Source organism: Mytilus galloprovincialis, chromosome 4, assembly GCF_965363235.1.
Source record: "Mytilus galloprovincialis chromosome 4, xbMytGall1.hap1.1, whole genome shotgun sequence".
In the NCBI taxonomy this organism is placed as follows: domain Eukaryota; kingdom Metazoa; phylum Mollusca; class Bivalvia; order Mytilida; family Mytilidae; genus Mytilus; species Mytilus galloprovincialis.
The window spans coordinates 57,921,903-57,947,341 of NC_134841.1; the positions used below are offsets into that span (position 1 = coordinate 57,921,903).

The 25,439-nt window shown below is 32.5% G+C and overlaps 1 protein-coding gene across 3 annotated transcripts in view; it reads right to left on the minus strand.

Moving 5' to 3' along the window:
* Nucleotides 1–25,439, minus strand: part of LOC143072521 (uncharacterized) — a 56,460-nt gene that overhangs the window by 17,571 nt on the left and 13,450 nt on the right. For 2 of the 3 annotated variants that reach the window (XM_076247493.1, XM_076247494.1), the window contains 4 exons: nucleotides 15,376–15,483; nucleotides 8,103–8,274; nucleotides 6,652–7,463; nucleotides 5,968–6,066 (listed from right to left, as the gene is read on the minus strand). The gene's annotated coding sequence lies outside the window, so the exon portion shown is untranslated. Of the gene's footprint in view, nucleotides 1–4,688; nucleotides 5,923–5,967; nucleotides 6,067–6,651; nucleotides 7,464–8,102; nucleotides 8,275–15,375; nucleotides 15,484–25,439 lie in introns of those variants that run through there. The other variant, XM_076247495.1, reaches the window with a different exon arrangement.

Below are 25,439 nucleotides of genomic sequence, written 5' to 3' on the forward strand. Positions count from 1 at the left end.
AGTGGTTCCCTAGATAATCAACCAAATTTTATATTATCATAAAAATATTCAACCCCCTCCACCTTTGGATTTACCTATGCAAACTGTTTATAGTAGAGAAAACCTACAAGACTATAGTCCAGGATAAATAATAATGTAAATTACTTGTAAAAGCAAAAGTGATTTCAAATCACTTGTATAAGTGATTTTAAATCACTGCACAGAGTGATTTACATTAAATAATATTAATCACTTGTCGAATGATTTCAAATCACTAAAGTGATTTTCATTATGGTCAGATCATGTTTTCTTACCCATATATGAAATTGTGCTATGCAATGAAAAAATCGTAACGTCAAAATATATTTCTTGTCAGGTTGGGAACAATCCCTAAATGAGGGATATATTTCAAGTGATAACAAATATATATTTAACACTTTTAAGTGCAAATGAGCAATTATTTATATTATTCGAAGAAACTTTTCCCAAAGAACTGTAAATATATCTTGAATTAAGTGATCAAAACATGTCCAAGAATTTTGAAATATTTCTAGACTTGTATCTTCTTTATTACCAAAGCTTATTAGATATTAGCAGACCCCTCTTTCAGAAATATTGTTCCTTTAACTAAGGAATATATATATTTTTTTTAACTGAAAATAAAAGGTGAAAATTACTATTAGTTTTTCTGTTTTACAACAGTAAAATGACCCCTTGTCTGTGGGACAGTCACTCATTTTTTTTTGAGGGTGGGGGAGGGGGGGGTCGTTGTTTCCAACCTGTTCTAATAATTAAGAAAACTGACAAGACTACGGACCAGGATAAATAGTAATGTAAATCACTTGTAAAAGTGATTTTAAATCACTGCACAGAGTGATTTATATTAAATAATATTAATCACTTGTACAAATGATTTCAAATCACTGATTTACCATATGCTTTCTTATCTCATATATATGAATTTGTACTATGCATGCTTTTTTCAATGAAAATTGTGACGTCAAACTACATACATTTCTAATCAGGTTGGGAACAACCCCTAACATGCTTAAATGAGGGATATATTTCAAGTGATAACAAATATTTTTTATAATAAAAACCACTTTTTAGTGCAAATGAGCAAATATTTGTACAGTGTTGTATAAAATGTATGTATATATATATATATATATATGAAGAAACTTTTCTCAAAGAACAGTATATCTACTTGCATTACATGGTCAAAACATGTCCAAGAATTTTGTAATATTTCTTGACTTTTACTTTCTTTATAACATGTATTTAACACTAAAAAGAAGTTGACCTCTCTTTCAGAAAAGTTGTTTAAAATTATGATATGTTTTTTTTACTTAGAATAAAAATGAAAAAATTATTATTAGAAAAATGACCCTATGTCTGTGGAACAGTCCCTCATTTGTGGGAGGGGGGGGGGGGGGGTGTTACCAACCTGTTCAAAAATTGTTCTACTAATTAAGAAAACCAACAAGAGAATGGTCCAGGATAACAATAATGTAAATCACTTATGAAAGTGATTTCAAATCACTGCTCAGAGTGATTTACATTAAATTATTATATTAATGACTTGTATAACTGATTTCAAATCACTGATTTTCATTATAGTCAGATCATATGATTTCTAACCTCATATAAATTTTTACTTTGCATGCTTTTCAATGAAAATTGTGACGTCAAAATGTGTACATTTGTAATCAGGTTGGGCAAAATACATACATTTTTAATCAGGTTGGGAACACAGGGACTAAAGGAGTAGGGGCATTAAGGCCTGGTTTTGGCCCAAGAAAATAAAATGCTTGATAACTTTTTCAAATTGGCACATAATGTTTAGAAATGCATAGGGTCAAGAAATATAAATGAAAAACATTAACATTGTTATTTGATGACGTCACATTTACGTCATAATATGTACTGCTTTCACAAAAACGATCGAAAATACAGAATTTCTGCAGTTTTCTATCTTTATTTCTGTTGTGGAAACATCGTACGCAGCCAAGAAACAACAAAATAATTTAACAGAAGCTTTATTATAACTATTGACAAAATCTCACCAAATATAAAGTTGTTTCTTGTGTGCGCACATACTTTTTCAATCTAAAATATACTTAAAAATTTGATGAAAAACAAGGAAAATCACGAAATTTTACAAAATATGCAAATTAAGTCATGATTTTTTGCCATGGTAACTTGTTCAATGTCCAAAATTGTTTGGTTTTTCTGAATACTTTTAACCTTAGATACTTTTCAGTAATTTGAAAATATGTATGAAAACTTGTAAATTTGCAGTTATTTTTGGGCCAAATAAGGGCCTTATCGCCCCTACTCCTTTGGGAATTTCAAGCTAGGAGCCCAGACCAGATATTTCATAATTAGTTTCTATATGTTCAACTGAAATTTAACTGAAAGTTTAGGGGCCCAGATCAAAATCTAGGAGCCATGGGCGACTGGGCCCCCTTTAAGTTTTGTCCCTGCCAACAACCCCTTAATGAGGGATATATTTTCAAGTGATAACAAATATTTTTTTTATAATAAAAACCCTTTTTGGTGCAAATGCGCAAATATTTATATAAAATGAAGAAACTTTTGTCAAAGAACTGTATATCTATCTTGTATTACCTGGTCAAAACCTGTTCAAGAATTTTGTAATATTTTTCGACTTTTACCTTCTTTGTAATGTGTATTTAATACTTAAAATAAGTTGACCCCTATTATAGAAAAGTTGTGTGAAATTATGACAGGCTTTTTTTTTTAACTTAAAATAAAAAAAATATTATTAGTTTTTCTGTATTACAACAATAAAATGACCCCTTGTCTGTTGGACAGTCCCTCATTGGAAATGTGGAATGTGTCAAAGAGACAACCCCGACCATAGAAAAAATACAGCAGAAGGTCACCAATAGGTCTTCAATGTAGCGAGAAATTCCTGCACCCGCAGGTGTCCTTCAGCTGGACCCTTAACAAATATATACTAGTTCAGTGATAATGAACGCCATACTAAACTTCAAATTGTACACAAGAAACTAAAATTAAGATAATACAAGACTAACAAAGGCCAGAGGCTCCTAACTTGAGACAGAGGCAAAAATGCGGATGGGTTAAACATGTTTATGTGATCTCAACCTTCCCCTATACCTCTAGCCAATGTAGAAAAGTAAACGCATGCATGCTTTTTCAATGAAAATTGTGAAGTCAAAATATGTACATTTGTAATCAGGTTGGGAACAACACCTAAATGAGGGATACAATGTACATGTATATATATTTCAAGTGATAACAAATATTTTCTTATAATAAAAACCAATTTTTAGTGCAAATGAGCAAATTTTTGAGTTATATGTCAATGAAGAAACTTTTCTCAAAGAACTGTCTATCTATCTTGTATTAAAATTGAGAATGGAAATGGGGAATGTGTCAAAGAAACAACAACTCGACCACAGAAAAAACAGCAGCAGAAGGTCACCAACAGGTCTGCAATGTAGCGAGAAATTCCCACACCCAGAGGTGTCCTTCAGCTGGCCCCTTAACAAATATACACTATATAAAAAAGAAGATGTGGTATGATTGCCAATGAGACAACTATCCACAAAAGACCAAAATGACACAAACATTAACAACTATAGGTCACCGTACAGCCTTCAACAATGAGCAATAACTAGTTCAGGGATAATGAACGCCATACTAAATAAGTGTTGTCAGGTCATTATTACATGGTCAAAACATGTCCAAACATTTTGTTATATTTCTGGACTTGTATCCTCTTTATTAATAAAAATAGTGAGATATAAGTGGACCCCTCTTTTAGAAAAATTGTTTCAAATTATATATATATATTTTATTAATACATTCTTCACAGAAAAAAAACCGTTTAGACCAGAATAAATAATGATGTAAATCACTTGTACAAATGATTTTTAATCACTGCACAGAGTGATTAAAATTAAATAATATAAATCACTTGTACAAATGATTCTTAATCACTGCACAGAGTGATTAATTTTTTTGCTATGATGGTACAAATGATCTTACTGCCAATGTTTAATAATTTAATATAACATGCATAAATCTGAAGATTAGATTGTTATATCAATAAAAACCACAAATACAAAATGTATGAAATATGCATAATAATTGATAGACTATATAAAAAAGAAGATGTGGTATGATTGCCAATGAGACAACTATCCACAAAAGACCAAAATGACACAAACATTAACAACTATAGGTCACCGTACAGCCTTCAACAATGAGCAATAACTAGTTCAGCGATAATGAACGCCATACTAATTAAGTGTTGTCAGGTCATTATTACATGGTCAAAACATGTCCAAGAATTTTGTTATATTTCTGGACTTGTATCCTCTTTATTAATAAAAATAGTGAGATATAAGTGGACCCCTCTTTTAGAAAAATTGTTTCAAATTATATATATATATACTATTAATACATTATTCACAGAAAGAAAACCGTTTAGACCAGAATAAATAATGATGTAAATCACTTGTACAAATGATTCTTAATCACTGCACAGAGTGATTAATTTTTTTGCTATGATGGTACAAATGATCTTACTGTCAATGTTTAATAATTTAATATAACATGCATAAATCTGGAGGTTAGATTGTTATATCAATAAAAACCACAAATACAAAATATATGAAATATGCATAATAGTTGATAGAGCATTTAATGCTTACCTAATGCAGTAACTGTAAGGTATAATCATGTAGTCTAAATTTGCAACCGTTATTTGTTTATTTTCCTGAAACACATAGTATATGATATGCACACTTTATACAACTGCATGTAATAAACTATTTTAAAAAATACACTTGGAAATAGATGTGTAAATTATTTGTTTACAATCTATGGTAAAAAAATCATCTTGCATTTTACATGTACATGTATTAGTTGTTAGGAAGTTTAGTCATAAAGATCTGCTTATTTAAGTCTGTATTTATCAAATAAATATTCAATATTTCCGTTTGCAGTGTGAAATTATTATAAAAAAGAAAACACTTAATGATTATATATATATTGATAATAATTTATAATATTGTGCCAAAAATTCTGAAAAACATCATTAACATGCATGGGGAAATTGTTTGAAAGTTTTAAGTCATCCGGAGTTAACCCCCTTAAAGTTAATTACATTCCTAAAAATCACTTGCAGGAATGATCTTTTATATCTGAATAAAAAATATCACGCATTGACGTGATTCCCAATCTTCAGAAGGGCCAACTTTCAAACCACGCGAGTACTTACATTTCAATCGAGAGTACGTATATTTTTCAACGTCAAAATGTAGTTTAAATGTTGAAGTTTATCGGAAAAATAATCCCAGTATCAGCAAAAATCTGGTAAAATCCCCAGACTATTTATATTTCGAAGCTATTTTTAGTCATTTTCGATCAATATTTGTAAACGTCTTACCTCGTCAATGTTTACACTCTTTTCCCTCTGAATCTTCTGAAAACCATGTGGTTGCCGCGTAATCTCGCGAAATTACAACGAGCTACGAATTGCGGGAAATTCAAATTTCAATTTTCTTTACCGATCGCTATGTTTCTATGCAAAACCAAAAAATCATGTAAAGGAGTGATTTAAAAAATCACTTGTACAAGTAACTCCCCTGACTGATGATACTGTAGATTCATTATTATTCCTAGGTAGTGGAATACTAATTTTCAGAGATTTCCTGGATATAGGTGAACAATAATTTAAATGTTCAATGAAATAAAATTTCAATAGGCTTATAAGCAAACTTCTGCAAAATCTCTAAATCAGAAAACCAAGAAAATAGTTTTTCTTCAATCCACAAAAATTGGAAAGAAAATGTTGAGGTTATGAATGTTTCATGATAGTTTGTAATGACATGCTTTACAAGCATTTTCCCCCCTAATTTCTATTGGCTTTTAAAATAAACTGGTAGATGGATTTTAATAAACTGGTAGATGAAGAGTAAAGATACTCACCAAGGAACCAGTCAACTTCCTTGCCTCACTATTTGTAGTTTCACACAAGTCAAAACATAAAATGTTATTTGCATACAAGTGAAGAATGTTATTCATCAACTACAAAATAAATATTAATCCGTACATGTTTTATAGCAAAAGTATTTGATTGAGATTTAAAAAAAAAAAGAGAAGAAAAATGATTGTTAAAAGTATCTAGTCAACCTATTTTAGGACAACAATTTGCTATCAATAAATATTATAATTGAAAATAAATAACTAGCGAAGTTCATATCATTTAAGATAAAAAAAAATCTTCATCAAATACCAAACATTTATCTTTTAATATATCTTCTTTTGTGTTTTAAGACACCATTTATGTTTTGTGCAGGGAAAGGTTTTTTTTATGAACCAACAAATATTCCTACTCAGTCATTTTTTTGTTGTTGTTATACAGAAATAAGACCTTCTTCTTTTTTCTAACTCATTGCTGTATTTATTTACCCCTCTCCCCAACATTTTACATTTTGTACTATTGAACCTAACCTTTTATTCACTTTCCTTCTGGAATAATTATCTTTTTACTAGAAATTTTGAACCAAACCATTTTTAATTTTAAAGAAAATTTGACCATCCCCAAACAAACAAAAAAGATGAATGGTTGGCACCTAAACTATTCATACATATCTATATGAATCACTGTACCTTTATTTTTGTTTCATGTAATTTCCACACACTCTGCACAAATGACTGACATAACGTTTGACTGAATTCCACTAGTCTTTGTAAAATGACAACTATATCCAGAACTGAACCTGATACAGGTAGGACAGCTGTTTTCTTAACCTTTGAACTTGCATTGCTACACGAGGAGATTGACCTTACAGCCAGTTATGCTTTAAGTTTATGGGCAATTGGCTTAATAAGTTTTGGACTGGCAGTTTTTATGTTCCCAACATTTTAACTTTGATCTGAATCTGAATATGGTACAGTTTTAATAGGTTGTGGTTCCTCATGTACGACATTTTTTTATCACAGTTTTGACAGGATCTTGGTAAAGACTAGGTTGGTCATCAGTTTGAGCAATTTCAGACAATGGAGGGAAGCTGAATTCATCTGAATGATCCGAATGATCTGAATCTGTATGATCCATTTCAACGTCATCTTCATTGATGTCATTTTCAACGTCATCTGCTTTCTCTCTCTTTTTATCATTGTGTGTTTTTATCATTTACATCACTTTCATTGTCATTAATCTTAACCTTATCTATTCCATAATCCTTTTCGACACATTCTATTTTTGTAACATCTATTTTGACGGTTGTTTCAAAGTTGTCTATTTTATTGTCATGTTCAATACTCGCTTTTCTACCATCACCTCTTTTGAAATCATTTTCAAAATTGTCTGGGTTATATCTATGATTGAAAGAGCTGGTTGTATTTATTGATTCAGAAGTTTTTGGTTTGAAAGCTGAGGTTTGTACATTTGATTGGGATACGTCACCAGGATGGCTCCACTGAAGTAAAACATATAACACAGGTAACATAGAACACTTATATATGAAGAAAAAGTAATATACGAGTATAAAAGCATGTATTACTATTATCAAAAATTGTAGGTCATACAATTAATGTTAATTTTTTTTTTAAATTGTGTCTTTCTAAAATTAAAGAAAAAGCAAATAAAAAAACAATTTTCTGACAAATTCCAGATGGATTTGGTGTTTCGAGTTTTGTACTCTGGTACTGGCACTGAGAGCATGCTCTACATATACCTTAAGTCTAAAATAGAATTAGCGAATTAGAAATGTGAAATATCATATCATTACACTATATGTATTTAGAAAGGTTGATGCTTGTAAGACAACTGCATGTGTTTATACCGTTATATAGAAGTTTATATCTTGACATCAGTTATTCTCAAAATAACATTTAATTTAATTTCCCATACTTCAATTTTTTTTTCAAAAATCATGATGTAGTATTCGTTTTATTTTATTTTCGGGGTATTAGTAATCCAAACTTAATTAATTTGCCTTGTTTGCTAAGATTTGCATAAAAATATATTAATAATAATGATATTAGAATTCAAATGTACTGGTAACCCATAATCTCTTAGTAAAATGGTGGAAAAGCTATAATAACTTTAAGTATACCTACAATATTACTGTAAACTGGTGTGGAATTAGACGATACTAGTCCACTGAATGCACTGTTGATGGATGGTGTTATTGATTTCAAAGACATTGTTCTATCTCTGGGACTGGATACAGAACTTAATGATACTTGGTATGTTGATCCAATATCATCAAAGCACTGGGTAGTAAACTGAAAAAGAGACCAACTATTGTCACAGAATTGAGGGATAGAAGGAGGTCTCAATTAAAATTCAATAGAAATAAAGCAACTATCAACATTTTCTTTTAAAATTATGCAGTCTTGAATTGCTGTGACACCAGATCAAAATGTCATTCTTAATCAGATACACAGTTTTTAAATATATTCATGTGCGGTTCGCGTATGATTTTTGAAGTATGTAATTTAACAAGCAAGTTGTTTATAGTAAGATTTCAAAATGGTTGTAAACCAGTTTTGGTTGTCAGTATATAATGAAAGTTTGCACAAGATTTAACTATCGAGGTTTGGGCAGTGACCATTGTCGCACGTTTCTTTTGTATTGAAGTTTAATTTCACTATGTCTGATATCGAGCCTGATAACCTACCTGATATGGAAGGTGTAGAGCCAGGGGCGTAGCTGCCGTTAGGCACTTTAGGCACGTGCCTACACATAATTTTTTCACAAATATTTTTTTTTTTTGTTAAAAAAAATAATAAACAACGTTATATGTACATGAATTCCAGTGAAGTTGTCACAACTCTAATTATCGAATGTCATGTGTACACTAGTCTCTTGTCCTTAGTGAATGGAATATTGGATAGAATTGAATGTTTTTTATGTGTGTACCTTATATAGAAACTATAAACTAGAACTTTGGTTCAGATCATTTCAATTCTATCAACAAAAACAAAAACAAAAACATGAACCTCAACTTAGACACATGAATTTTTAATAAGTTGTTACTAGTTTTCAACTAGCTTTCCACTTTGTCTTCATCCGACTTGCCAATATTGGTCGTCCGTTTGGCTGTGCAGGATGTATAAATACGTAGTCACGTCTGGTCAGAATGGGGAAATTTAATATTATGCCTAGTTGTAGAGAGAATGCCACTCTTTGAGGAGTTCGTAGTTGGTCTACTGAAAGGCAAAGTTTCTGCTCTTATCCAATAATCCCTCACTTTCCAATGCATGGCATTTTCAAATTTCAAGACCTTCGTCCTGTACAACACCTGTTACCATGATTACAGGACTAAGCTCCCTGTTGTGTTTATTGTAGATAATCAATTTGTTTTTTGTTTTTTTTTTTTTGTTCTAAACTTGCATAAATATTTTACACTGGATGTTTAAAAATCAATCTAGGCCTAGATTAATATATTGTTTGTTTCCCCAATCCCGACCCTGCTGAGCCAGGTGTGGGTAGGTAGGTTGGGAAATAATTTTATTTTTCCAAAAAGCTTGAACATTGTCGGACGATCCAGCAAGCCTGAAAATCAGAAATGAATAAAAAAATATTTGACTTAGTTTTGACAATAAAATTTTATGAGTAGCACCATTTTTGCAGGGTCGGTCGGGATTGGGGAAACAAACAATATTTTATTTTAGGCCCTATCAAATAGCTTCCAGTAGTTTTGAGTACTCTCAGATCTACGTCTAATGACCACAATTATTCAAATTCCTAAGCAGGTAGCAATTTTACAGTAGAGCGGGATATAAAGAAATACGAATTTCTTGAATTTTGTTACGTTAGAACTTTTGCATTGGCATCGATTATGTGTGTATGTGTTTTGTGTGGCTAGGGTGAAGGTTTAAGAATCAAATGATTGATGGTTGATGTCTTTCTAGCCAAAATGATAGTGTTATTTAATAGTAATATCAGTGTTAAAGTGCACGTGCCTATCTTTTTAATGAAGGATCGTCAATATGTACTATCAATTAAGTTAAACGTATATATCGATCATATTGGAATAGATTTGAAAATACCAAACAGGGTGTACTGCTTAATTAAAGGGATACACTGATCTATGCTTGGCAGTACATATTGTAAATATTTTTTTTAATATTTGATTTTCCAATTGTACTGCTTTATTTAATTCACCATTCAGATGTTATGGTAAATTATTCTTAATTCTTCAATTTTTTCATCATATTTTTGTGCATAAAATTTTGCAGCCAAAACGCTGAAATCCGTTTTCCGAAGGGGGCTTGGCCCCCCCTGAACCCCCTACCAGGGCTCTGCCCTGGACCTGCTGGAGGCCTTCAGCGGCCCCAGACCCCCTGCCGATTTGTGCCTACAGTTGAAAGAATACCTAGCTACGCCCCTGAGAGCTGCCGTGTCAAGCTGACTCTGATGAAATTACAAATGCTGATTTGTTGTCGTTGATGAAAACCTATTTTTCCAGAAAGTTGACGGGAATCTAGAGAAATTTTGCAGATACCACACATGATTTTGCCAAAAGGTACAGAAATCTGAGAGTTCCTTTAAGTTCAAGGGTAACAAAGTTCAGTTTGACTTAAATTCTGATATGTTGGACAATATTGATATTGCTGTAGACTGTATAGAGCACCAGAGATATGAGAAGGCCGTCAAAGTGCTGAAAGAATCGGGGAAATCTTTGAAGAAAAGGAATAAGCTGATTCGTACAGCGAATAAATCTGAAGGTGGTTGGAAAACTGTCGAAGAGTATTTGAATGATAACGTGGCTAGTGACTGAGAGGATGAGAAGCGTATTCGAGCAGCTGATGGCAGAGCATAATGAAATTGAAAACCGTGAAGCAGAATAAGCGTCAAAACATAAAGAAAAGGCCCGTGGAATCTGCTGGTGGTCTGTCAAGTAATGCTCACAATGGTAATAATGGAGGTTTTTCACAGCAACAGCCCTTTTATGGCAAGGGGGCCTCCGCCCCCATCACATCTCGTCAGAACAGACCTAGGGACATCTGTTACAATTGTGGTCTGTATGGACATTGGGCTAAAGACTGCCAAAAAGGGGGAAATTCAGCAGCTTCCAGAGGACCACCCTACTGAGAGATGTCCAGATATTCTTAAGGTACAGAATGTAGACAATTTTGACTCTTTTTATGATTATGAATCCCATACCTGTCAACCTGTGACGATGAAAATGCAGGTTATGACCTGCACTGAAGAATCAAATCTCAGGTCATAATGCGTACGAACTTTTTCGAGCTGAATTTCAGTATTTATTGTACATTTTTCTTATAATTTAAATCAAAGTTACCAAAACATCAATGCATGTTTACTTGGTTAAGTAATTTTAAGTCTGATTAATTATTGTTTCATTGCACTTTTAAAAGATTTTTATAAATTTGTGTCACAGTCTTATGTTCTTTACTCATCGTGGTGATGTAATTCAACCTCACACACCAAATACTAGGATATATTTTCCATAAGTAATTCTATAATGTTTGAAACCAGCTATTCAGCCATAAAACACATCATTAAATTTCAATTGAAATTAGACTTATAATAAAATATAGTAATACAATTAAAAGAAGTATAGTTGAACAAAATAATTTTCAACTTTTTTTTTAAATTGTATAAAGGTATAAAAATAATGAAAAGTTATATTTCAATATGTATTTGAATTTTATTTTTTTAAGATTTAATCTTTTTCACCCCAAAAACGTAAATATAAGGAATAATTTTGAATGGTGACAAAAAAGGGGAAGTAAATCTAGGTGAAATATGTTTGTAAAACAACAGTGCAATTTATTTACGACCTTAAAGCTAAGGTAATTGGTATTAATTAACAGTGTGTTTGACACCAAAGCTGTCAAGTGAAGCCATGCACTTAATGGGCAACTTAATCTAACAGTTTACACAGGTAGATGAACTTCCTGTTCATGGAAGTATTACGAATTTGCCGGTATTTCAAAGGAATATTACTTTTGAAATCAATCTCAAGGCTAAGAAATACGGGTGAAAACGGGTCATTTTCAGAATTCTTGGGTTTTTCAATGACCCGGCGGGTGTCCCGGGTGATCCCTCAGAATTGTGAAAATCTCAGGTCACACCCGCAGAATACGGGTCAGTTGACAGGTATGGAATCCAGTACCTCTTGTATAAATGTTAAAAATAGACTGAAAAATTCTTTGGATTTTTGGAAAAATATTAATGCTTCAAAGTTTTTTTTAGATTTAATTGAGAATGGTTATAAAATACCTTTAATTAATGAACTAGAGAGTGTTTTGCTAAGAAGTAATAAATCTGCTTTAGAACATAAAGATTTTGTAGAAAAGGCAGTTCAAGAATTAATTGATGCTAGCTTGATAAAAGAGGTATCGAACAGACCGCATGTTGTTAACCCGTTAACTGTATCGATTAATTCATCAGGTAAAGGTTGTTTAATTTTAGTCTTGAGACAAGTAAACAAGCAAGTTGTTAATAGTAAGATTAAGTTTGAGGACTGGAAAACTGCCAGTCAGTTTTTGACAAGCGATTGTTTTGGTTTTGCCTATGATTTAAAAGCAGGATATCATCACATAAACATTTTCCCCAACCATCAGAAGTATTTGGGGTTTTCTTGGAAGTTTGGTGAAAGGTAAAATATTTTGTTTTTACAGTTTTGCCGTTTGGCCTCTGTTCAGCGGGGTACGTATTCACTAAAGTTGTAAGACCTTTAATTGCTCACTGCACACAGACGGTATAAAAATTACAGTGTATTTAGATGATGGCTTATGTTTAGCGGAGACTGAAAAGACTTGTTGTGAACAATCTGTGAGGGTCAAAAACGATTTGATATTATCAGGTTTTGTTCCTAACAAGGACAAGTGTATATGGACACCTGTTCAAACTTTAGTTTGGCTTGGTTTCACTTGGAATTTGAAAAGTTCTTTGATGGAGTTGCCGTTAATTAAAATAGAAAATTTTATCAATTTGATTGATGTAATTCTGTCGAAAGCTTTTAAAGTTAAAATTAGATTATTAGCTAAATTATGTGTAAAAATAATTTCCTTCTCACCAGCTATTGGAAATGTTACTCAAATTATGACAAGGTGTACTTGATGCTCGTGCAAAATCTACAGTAGAAAAAATTGCTGGATATTTTCAGAGATTCGTTAAATGGACTGGAAAATACTCTGAAATTAAATGTGTTTTACCCTCTCAAGAATTATATGTAGGTCTATATTTACAAAATTTAATGCAATCAGCTAATCATTATAGCATTATAGAATCCGCTTTTTATGGAATTAAATGGGCACATAATCTTGCTGGGGTAGCTAATCCATGTATTCTGAAATGGTAAGATTGATCATAGAAGCATCAAGAAGAAAATTAAACAGACCTATAGAGAAAAAGAGTCCAGTAACTTCTGATATTATGATCAAATTATTTTCAAAGTACAATTCAGTTGGTTGTTCTCTTAAAGATTTACGCCTATTAACAATGTGTGCACTATCTTATACCGAATTTTTAAGGTATCAAGAACTTTGTAGTATAAAAGCAAAGCACATTTCAGTTTGTAATCAATATATAGACATTTTTATTGAGAAGAGACTGTTACAGGAAAGGCAGACATGTATTGATACAAAAGCTTGACACTCCACAATGTCCATGTATAATATTAGACTGCTATTTAAGGTAGATCATAAGTATATACTTTTTGAGACAGAGTTTTCTTATAATTTGCCAAAATGAAGATTTTACTATGTTTTTTTCAAAAATATAATAAAAAGTATGGGTCACCGTGCTATTTTTCAACCTAATTTTGGTTAGATTGTTCATAAAAAAAGTTCTACGAAATAGAATTTTGAAATAAATTGTAAGAAGATTTTATTACATGTTTTAAGAAAATAAAAAGAAAAAATGGTGTCACCGAACATGTTTTCTTGCTACAAGCATAAATTAAAAAAAATCCCTATTAGTCCAGTATAATTTTTTTCACTAAAAGAGTTATCTCCCCTTAAATGGTTCTTTGAAAGAAATGATTCTTACAACAATAGAAAATGATATTTGTTTAAATATTTTGGATAATACAATAAATCGCCAAGTTTTTCTTGTATAAATAAACAGTCTAACCATTAAATTGCAAATCTGTCTCAAAATTTGAAGATTTGGGCAAATAACTAGACCGATTTTGTATTGTGATTGTACAATCCAAGATGGCAGTATACCATGTATCTACCTTAAGAGAAGCAAATATTGACTTATCTTCTGATATGTATATTTTTAGACCTTTGTCATTCTTGAAAAAATCACAGAATTTTGTTCTTAGGAAGAAAAACTATAGTCTGTCATATAACAGAGCGAGAGAATTAATTAAATGTGCATTATTCGAGATTGATTGTAACTCTAAAGATTTTGGTCTACATAGTTTTAGATCAGGTGGTGCTACAGCTGCCGCTCAAAACAATATTTAAGATAGGTTATTTAAAATGCATGGTTGGTGGAAATCAGATCAAGCTAAAGACGGCTATGTATTAGAAAGTTTACAGAAGCGTTTGTCAGTATCTCAAAATCTTGGTATATGATATGTACTTAATGTCAAGTTTGCTTTCTTTGTGCGTCGAGATGGTCATTGCGCCTAACAATACCTAAATATGTATTTAGTTTTCTATTATGAATTTATCGTATAAAGGTACATATCTGAATGTGCTCAGATATGTATGCTTTACAAAAACCTAGAGAGATTTAGCACATAAATACTTTATGTTCGTTTGAACACAGTAATTTAGAACATAATGCTTATTATGTTGGTTTATGTAGATAAAGTAAAGTTATCTCCCCTTTATTAAGATTCTGATCAGTTGATGGACATGTGTTTGGAATAGCCTTCAGTATATTTCTTTCAGAACCATTACACTCACACCAAACCTAAGTAATAAACAGTTGATAAATCAAACAATTGCAAAATTTAAATTAAAAAATTCATTTTGGTCTCTTTGCGGACAGTTGTCTCATTGGCAATCATACCACATCTTCTTTTTTATACTTGCAAGTGTGGTATTTCACTGTCAAATTGCATCAATTATATTATTATTTGTAAAAAAGCTACTGACTGTAAAAACTCTCTGCTAAGACAAAATGTTTCCATAGAGTTTTATTTATAACATAAATAATGAAAACATGTTTGTGTAATGGTACATTATATGCTTCAAGCTTTGCACTGTTGTTTTCTTTTACTTATTCATTATCAGAGGCAAGTTAGAGGGGGGGCCCTTACCTGGAAAAAATTTGGTTGATTTTATAGGGAATCACTGAAGCATGACTGAAGCTGGCCCCCTTTTTACAAGTTTAAGGCAGTCAGCAGGCCTATACCATGGAAAACCTTAATACAGTTATACATCACTTACTTTATCATTTGCCCATTTCTTGTACAAGAATTTTGATTTTCCATCATCTCCAAGGACAAATTTAATAGTGTGTGGTTGGGAATGGCCACTGATTGGATTGATAAAATCCTGAAATAGAAGAAAACAGTGTTAAATATTATAGTGTTAATAAGCTGTTTCTGCACTGGCCCTGTTTTAGATTCAAGGTTAGCTGTATTGGACCTGAGACTAATGTGCATTACTAAATCACAGATTTCCATTACAAGTCATTAGACCTTACAAAACACTGAACATCATTTAAACTTTCTTTATATGATATTAAGTTAAAAAAAAAAAGTTGCCACTTATTTAAGCGACATTTTGATTCAACCAATGTTCCATTCGTGTTAATTATAATGCATAGCTGTGATTTTCTAATGCATGTCTGTAGCTAATTCTTCATTCATAATGACCAGTTGTCGAAACTTTCCTTTTATAAAACATGGGCATTTCTATACATAATGTAGTTAGTTGGTTAATAATTATCAATAATAGGCTGTTTTACAAGTTAAGTATGTTGGCAGTATTGACTATATATCTCCTATCATTGCTGCCTAAGTTATATGACTAGGACAGACTTCCGATGTGTCCCTTCTTATTTTTCCCTTCCCTAAAAGTTAGAGGTCTGACATCATTCCAGTTATAACTAAGAGTGTGCAATAACATGTATATTAACACCTGCTGAATAATGCCTTTCTCAAAGGGCAATAAGTATCATGGCACTTCTCAGTACGTAAACAAACAAATTATAAGATATAAATAAATAAAAGAAAGGGAATTGTAGCAAGTCCTTTTAAAAAGAACTACATTGACACCAAAAACTTTAACCTGAAACTCCCACTTTCATTTTCTATGTTCAGTGGACCGTGAAATTGGGGTAAAAAGTCTAATTTGGCTTTAAAATTAGAAAGATCATATCATAAGCAACAAGTCTACTAAGTTTCAAGTTGATTGGACTTCAGCTTCATCAAAAACTACCTTGACCAAAAACTTTAATCTGAACGGACGGATGCACAGACGAACGGAGCCACAGACCAGAAAACATAATGCCCCTTTACTATCGTAGGTGGGGCATAAAAATAACTATAAAGGGCAATAACTCCTTAAGGGTAAACTAAAAACTTTGGTCATGTCGACTTATTTGTAGATCTTTCTTTGCTTCACATTATTGCTGTTTACAGTTTATTTCTATCTATAATAATATTCAAGATAATAACCAATCAAAGTGCTGGATAGCACCACTGGAAAGTTTGCAACTGTATATGTGTATTATTTCAAATAGGTTATTGACGTGTATTATTTTAAATATGTATTTAAATCACTGTTCAGTGGCGGATCCAGAACTTTTCCTAAGGGGGGGCCCGCTGACTGATCTAAGGGGGGCCTGCTCCAGTCATGCTTCAATGATTCGCTATATAATCAACCAAATTTTTCCCACGAAAGGGGGGGCCCGGGCCCCCCAGGGCCCCCCTGGATCCGCCTATGCTGTTTTGATTTTTTAAACTAAACCATTGTCTTGCCAGCAATTTCCAAAAATCACTTTTTATGCCCCATTTATGGGCATTATGTTTTCTGGTCTGTGCGTCCCTTCGTCCGTCCGTCCTTCCGTCCATTCGTCTGTCTCATTCAGGTTAAAGTTTTTGGTCAAGGCAGCTTTGGATGAAGTTGAAGTCCAATCAATTTGAAACTTAGTACACACTAAAACACACCCGTGATATCGCGGGTCTGTGACTGAATTAAAGTATATAACTATGCCTACGCCTTATTTTAGTATTGGGATTGCCATCTGATAAAGTCATGCCGATTATAAGATGCACAGTGTTCTCTGCTTTCAAAATCTGTCTGTTTGAACCCGTCGACCTGGAACTTATCAATTATTGGTAATATTAATTGAAAACAAAAGGTCCTGGAATGGGGTATTTTTTAATCAACAGCATTGTCCTATATTTATTAATTTAGTTATAAATAAAGTTGAATTCTTTGATTCGCGGCGCTGTTTTATGTCATGCCCGCTAACAAATTGAAAACTGTACCTATACACCTTATTTTAAGTCCAGATTTTTAGTACTCGTATTGTCATCTTAGAAAGTCTTACTGCTTAAAATACTACAATAGGGAACAATTTGACAAGGATTGAATTTAGTAGTGTCAACCCTGTGACTATGACCCGTGTACATGGCAAAATCCAAAATACACTGTTTGGTGGTGCGCCTGTCAGATGAGAAACGTACCGATAAGTAATAGGTAACAGGTGAATATTAATTATGTGGAAGAGTGCTGTAATTTTTTTAAATCAACACCATTGTCCTATATCGGATATATATAAAATTGAATTCTTTGATTTGTCGTTTTTACCCCATGACGGCTGATAAATTGGACCTCGTCATTTTAGTATTATAGTTGTTCCCTATGATATAATCTTTCTAATTTAAATGCCAAATTAGAGTTTTTACTCCATTTTCACGGTCCACTGAACATAGAAAATGATAGTGCAGATGGGGCATGCGTGTACTGGGGACACATTCTTATATATCTATACTTCTAAATCTAAAGACTGTTTTTATGTTTATGTTTTATATATAAAGGTATATATACTTGATAGGGTATACTGAAAATTTCACCCCTTTACATCTAGAATGGTAAAAGTGACGCCAACAAAATTCAAACTTGACTTGTGTTTTGTGGTTGCGTATAAGTTTCATAAAATTTGGTTCAGGCAAACTAAAGTAAGAGAACAGAAATCAATTTTGGGATGTATGGACGTACGTACAAGTAAGGGACGTACATACTTACAGAAAAAAACAAGGATAAAACTCAATATGGTGGGGGCATAACAATAGTAGTATGACCTCAGAAATAAAAAAGTTTATATACACTACTAGTCTAGATTCATACAATCTTGATCTGAGGTGCTTATAACATGTATAACCCTGTAACACATTTTAGTTGCTGCTGCGTAATTGCCATTGAGGCAATGCCATTTGAGACTTTTGTTTTAAGCCATTTATTTAATCATTGCCTCTGTGGGGACACATTATTAATTATAGGTCAATCTTAAAAAATCATACTGCCCCAGGAATAAAGTGAGGATAAAAAGTTCTGGATCCGCCACTGCATTGTTAAGCACTAAGAAAGTCATTTTGCTAGTACATGGACAAATGTTATTAAATCATTTTAATAATTTCTACAGCACTTGTCTTTAGCTTGATCTCGGTCTTGATACACTGAACTATAATATTCTTAGAAGTAGTTGATGACTCAGTTGCTTTTAAATTATACGGATGCTATGATACTAATTGTCATTAAGACAATGTTTTTTCTGTTGTCAGTATGATCCACTTGAACATGCTGAACGAGTGAAGGTCCTTATATCCACATTGGAATGTGAAACAGCTAGTACTTAACGAATTAAAAGTTTTCAAATGATTTTTGGCATCAAAACTTTCAGATCGATGTCAGTTTGACAAAAACAATGCACTTTTCTATTAATTCTATAAGCCGGTATTTACCTTTAATCGTCCTTGGCGTGAGACATAAGCCATATAATTATCGATTATTTTATATTCTATCACCTGTGTATTGTTAAAATAAATCAAACCATTATCACTTGTCAATTATCCAACAATTTTGTCAAATATCAACTTGTTCTCGCATACAGGACTCTTTCGATGCACTCGGGCTTTTACTTATTCAATAATAAACAGTTGTAAATATCGTACATAGTAAAAAATAGTGCTGGAAAATGTTCATTCATGAAATATTCATGAATGAAACGCTGTCTCGCGTAGATTTCTTTGATTTTCTCTTCAGCCAATGGCCGATCCGCAAAGTAGTGTTTGTGATACTTATTTTCAATATGAAGCTAAATTCATCTGAATTGTCGTTGAACATTCATTCCTTTTTTATTCAAGCTGTAATCTTTTCGAAAGAGTAGCAACTCAAAGTATCCATGAATCAGAAGTCGATCACTAGTACTACATTATCTTGGAGCAGAACATTGGGATAGTCTGTCTCACCGGAAGTTGAGACTGACGCCTGAGGAAAGTAGCAATAGCAAGCTATAGCAAACTTTCCAAAAACTGCAAAATGTCCTTTAAGTTACTAATTCTGGGGCAGCAACCCAACAACAGGTTGTCTGTTTTGTCTGAAAATTTTAGAGCAGATAGAAATTGACCTGATAAACAAACTAACTTGGTCAGATTTGCTCTAAATGCTTTGGTTTCAGAGATACAAGCCAAAATCTACATTTCGCCCCTATGTACTATTTTTAGCCATGGCACCAATCTTGGTTGGTTCGCAGGGTCACGCCACATAATTTTAAAACTAGATACCTGCATGATGATTGTAGCCAAGTTTGGTTTAATTTGGCCCAGTAGTTTCAGAGGAGAAGATTTTTTAAAAGAATACTAAAATTTTAGAAAAAATGGTTAAAAATTGACTATAAAAGGGCAATAACTCTTAATGGGTCAACTGACAATTTTGGTCATGTTGACTTATTTGTAGATCTTACTTTGCTACACATTATTGCTGTTTACAGTTTATCTCTATCTATAATAATATTCAAGATAATAACAAACTAGAGGCTCTCAAGAGCCTGTGTCGCTCACCTTGGTCTATGTGAATATTAAACAATGGACACAGATCATTGCAGATGGATTCATGAAAAAATTGTGTTTTGGTGATGGTGATGTGTTTGTAGATCTTACTTTACTAAACATTCTTGCTGCTTACAATTATCTCTATCTATAACAGTACTTTCTGTGGAAAATGTTATTGAAAATCTTCAAATTTTAAGAAAATTGTTAAAAATTGACTATGAAGGGCAATAACACCTTAGGGGTCAATTGACTATTTTGGTCATACTGACTTATTTTTAGTTCTTACTTTGCTGTACATTATTGCTGTTTACAGTTTATCTCTATCTATAATAATATTCAAGATAATAACAAAAAAACAGCAAAATTTCCTCAAAATTACCAATTCAGGGGCAGCAACCTAACAACCGATTATCTGATTCATCTGAAAATTCCAGGGCAGATAGATCGTGACCTGATCAACAATTTTACTTCCTTTCAGATTTGCTCTTAATGCTTTGGTTTTTGAGTTACAAGCCAAAAACTGCATTTTACCCCCATGTTCTATTTTTAGCCATGGCGACCATCTTGGTTTGTTGGCCGAGTTACCGGACACATTTTTTTAACTACATACCCCAATGATGATTATGGCTAAGTTTGGTTAAATTTGGCCCAGTAGTTTCAGAGAAGATTTTTCAAAAGATTACTAAGATTTACGAAAAATGGTTAAAAATTGACTATAAAGGGCAATAACTCCTAAAGTGGTCAACTGACCATTTTGGTCATGCTGACTTATTCGTAGATCTTACTTTGCTGAACATTATTGCTGTTTACAGTTTATCTCTATCTATAATAATATTCAAGATAATAACCAAAAACAGCAAAATTTCCTTAAAATTACCATTGCAGGGGCAGCAATCCAACAACAGAATGTCCGATTCATCTAAAAATTTCAGGGCAGATAGATCTTGACCTGATGAACAATTTTATTCCATGTCAGATTTGCTCTAAATGCTTTGGTTTTTGAGTAATAAGCCAAAAACTGCATTTTACCCCTATGTTCTATTTCTAGCCATGGCGGCCATCTTGGTTGGTTGGGCGGGTCACTGGACACATTTTTCAAACTAGATACCCCAATGATGATTATGGCCAAGTTTGGTTAAATTTGGCCCAGTAGTTTCAGAGGAGAAGATTTTTCTAAAAGATTACTAAGATTTACGAAAAATGGTTAAAAATTGACTATAAAGGGCAATAACTCCTAAAGTGGTCATGTCGACTTATTTGTAGATCTTACTTTGCTGAACATTATTGCTGTTTACAGTTTATCTCTATCTATAATAATACTCAAGATAATAACCAAAAACAGCAAAATTTCCTTAAAATTACCATTTCAGGGGCAGCAACCCAACAACGAAATGTCTGATTCATCTGAAAATTTCAGGGCAGATAGATCTTGACCTGATGAACAATATTACCCCGTCATATTTGCTCTAAATGCTTTGGTTTTTGAGTTATAAGCCAAAAGCTGCATTTTACCCCTATGTTCTATTTTTAGCCATGGCAGCCATCTTGGTTGGTTGGCCAGGTCACCGGACATATTTTTAAAACTAGATACCCCAATGATGATTGTGGACAAGTTTGGTTTAATTTGGCCCAGCAGTTTCAGAGGAGAAGATTTTTGTAAAAGTTAACAACGACGATGGACGACGACGGAAGCCGGACGCCGGACGCAAAGTGATGGGAAAAGCTCACTTGGCCCTTTGGGCCAGGTGAGCTAAAAAAGGCAAAATTTCCTTAAAATTATTAATTCAAGGGCAGCAACCCAACAATGAATTGTCCAATTTGTCTGAAAATTTCAGGGCAGATAGATCTTCACCTAATAGACAATTTTAACACATGTCAGATTTGCTCTAAATGCTTTGGTTTCAGAGATACAAGCCAAAATCTACATTTCGCCCCTATGTACTATTTTTAGCCATGGTGGCCATCTTGGTTGGTTCGCAGGGTCACGCCACATAATTTTAAAACTATATACCCCAATGATGATTATGGCCAATTTTGGTTAAATTTGGTCCAGTAGTTTCAGAGGAGAAGATTTTTGTAAAAGTTTACAGACGACAGACAACGGACGCCAAGTGATGAGAAAAAAATTAAACCAAATACTGAAACAGTTCACTACTATCAACAAAAAAATCTGGAAAATGACAGATATATCACGTATCATGATAACACTCTTAAAACTGTAAACTTGTGTTGTTTATAATATAAATTCAAGTTCTTCGTGTACATATTGTCAATATTTCCATTTCATTTCTTCAAAAACAAATTTGGTGTAGAAAATTCAGGGGAGGCAGTTGCCTCCCCTGCCTCATAGGTAGTTACGGCCCTGCATCAAGTTAAATCTTATAATAACACGGCCGACACTCAGCTAACCGAGAGATTGGTCGGTTAATCTATATTGAGTATGAGGCTATATCGGCGGTTGGTCTGTTAATCGGGTTGGCTAAAGTCTGTTAAGCAGGTGTTATCGAGAAAATCATTGAAAGTTCAGCATGTTTCATTGTATAACTTTCTAAATATATTTTCATCATAAAAAGTATTCATGTCTAACAAAACAATTCAATGTACTGAATTCAGTGGTGTAATTATTATTTTTCTAACTTCGATGTACGATCTATAAAATGAAAAGGCGGGTTACTCATCAATAAATTTATACACATTTTACACACATAAAATGTACACAAAATGACAAATTGGTTAAATTTACTTGCATTCAATATTTTGAACATCGAAAAAAGAAAGGCATTATGTTTGTTAACCATATTGTTATCATTGTTTGAAAAATCTACACGAAAATCTGTATTTTGGTGACATAAATCAATCTTTATTTAAAACCTGGTCTGTTAATGGGTCGAATGTATAAAACCCGGTCTGTTAATTGGTCTGTTAAGAGTTATGAATGGCAATAAAAGTATAATTGTATTGCTATATGGGGTGTTATCGGATCAAATGAGTAGGCTCAAGACGAGCGGCTAAAATATACGAAAACAGCACATGAGCAATGAAACATATAACATATACGGAAACAACACATGAAATTGAAAATTGATAAAAATGGTTTCAACAAGTGTAATATTAATTTCATCCAAGAATGATCGCATATATCATGTTGATTCTGTTTAATTGTCATGAATGACACAAATTTGTCATCTACATTGGTAACCAGTATATAAATCAGAGATAAACGTCGTAATGTAACTAAACATCAGTAAGTAAAATATATTGGGATGACAAAATATGAAAAATAAAGAAAGAATAATGAGTAAGATAAATAAAATGTAGAAAAAAATGACAAGACAATTTAAAGAATACAGAGATAAACAATACCCCCAATCCGGACCCTCATAGTATACACGAGAATCCGGATGGAAACGCAGAATATAGAATAATATATATAGACAGTACTAGACGCAACGTCAGATATTGCTACATGTACCACTTGGTGTAACAGAAAAATGACGTTAAAATTAGAAAGAGCACTATTTTTGTGCTTTCTTAGTTGTGTAAATGTAAAGTATTACACAACAGTATAAATGCCCTGTGATTCCAACCCAATAGGATTTTATTATTGACATAGGATATAAAATGTAATGTTAGTAATTTTATGGTGTTTGGGGAATATTTTTGCACATATTAAAACCACATCGAATATTAGTTTAATCTAGCGGTGGTCAAAGAGACAATACATGTAATTATGATACTTAAGTTTTCTTACTTTTATTTATATGTTCATATAGGTGGGTATTCTTTGTATTTGTGCATAATTTCGTTTTGTTGAAAGCAGTACATTACAGTAGGCGGAGAAATGAACTTGTGAATGCATGTTTATGCTGTTCATGACTTATTACGCATGTTGCAACATCAAATCATGTTAACGGACAACCTTGTAAGACATTTTTATTGGTCCGTATTTTTCATAGACAACCTGTAATCTTAATACAATTTGGTGTTCCAAATATAAATTTTAAAGTACTTTTTATTGGTACAGTCTTCAAAGCCGAAAAATAATCTACACAAAATTAACTCCCCGGATTTTAGCCTTATCAGTTTTGTGAAGGCATGACAGTTTACTTCGGACATTTTCACAAGACATTGCAAACCTATTGTTTTGAATTGAATAAGTAACTCAATTTATGTTTTAAGTTTGTTACATGGGACAACGCTAAGTTAACGTTTTTCATAACAATCTGTATCTTCCAATACATCATACATTATATATTTTATTCTTCTTCTGTCATAATGTGAAAATTTTAGATACAATCTTTATTTTCATATATTAGTTGACATATTTCAGTATTTCTAAGGAAATTTTCCCGTTAAATGTTTACTTAACACTATTTTTCATGGTAGTAGCAATATCTAACGTTGCGACAGACTTAGAGAGTGATACATTGCTAAAAACGAGAGAAAAATAATACTTGTTTAAGAATATACACATGAAACACCGATGGCTGTTGAAACAGTAACGGATTGCGATGTACTTATATTGGTGACAAATTCTAGAAGTTTACATGCGGACAACTATGGTGGCAGGTTAATGCTATTTTGCGTTTTAGCGCTTTAGCGTTTTCGCCTTACATATTCTATATAGAATATGAAAGGCGAAATCGCGAAAACGCGAAATGGACTTCACCGGCCACCATAGACACCTGTTGTTCTCCTCTGCACTTATGTAGAAAGGAACTAAAAGGAATAAAATGAATTGAAACTTAAAATAACCAAATGTAGCTGCATTCACTCATTTCCGTTTACCTCTTTAGAGTGATTTGTAAACAACATATGATTAAATAATAGAAGAAAAGAACCAATTGGATGATGCTGACGAATTAGGGTTTAACGTCCAGTGACAAATATCATTTTCATATGTGAACGAGAACACGTTATATGTACCCTGTGTTGTATTAGAAAGACACTTTTAGTCGGAATTGAGATCGTGCTACTTCGAACAGACACAAAAATTAAGGCTGATTGAAAACGTCAATAAAAAAAATCATGCATATTCCAGAGGCAAATCCATATCACTCTATATTGAAGTGACACACCCTTCAATAAAATGCAAATACAGTCAAAATAAAAATGCTCCTTCTATCATACTGTGGCACCGTATTGTCATTTTTGTTTACTCAGGAACATCTCATTCTTAAATTTTTCAAGGGGAAAATATAAAGGTAGCAAAACTATTGTCGTGGCTAAATAACTCTTAACTGACACAATTTCAATTGTCCAACCCATTAACAGACTTTATTCCCATAATTTGCACTAAAACGTGGTATTATTCATGTTATTTTACAATTATGAAATATTTACTAATGTCAATTTATTTTTTAGAACCACAGTACTATTTTTTGTCCTTTAAATGATATCTAAATTTGTTTGTTTCGCCTTTTATTAAAAAAATTGCTATGTGTATAA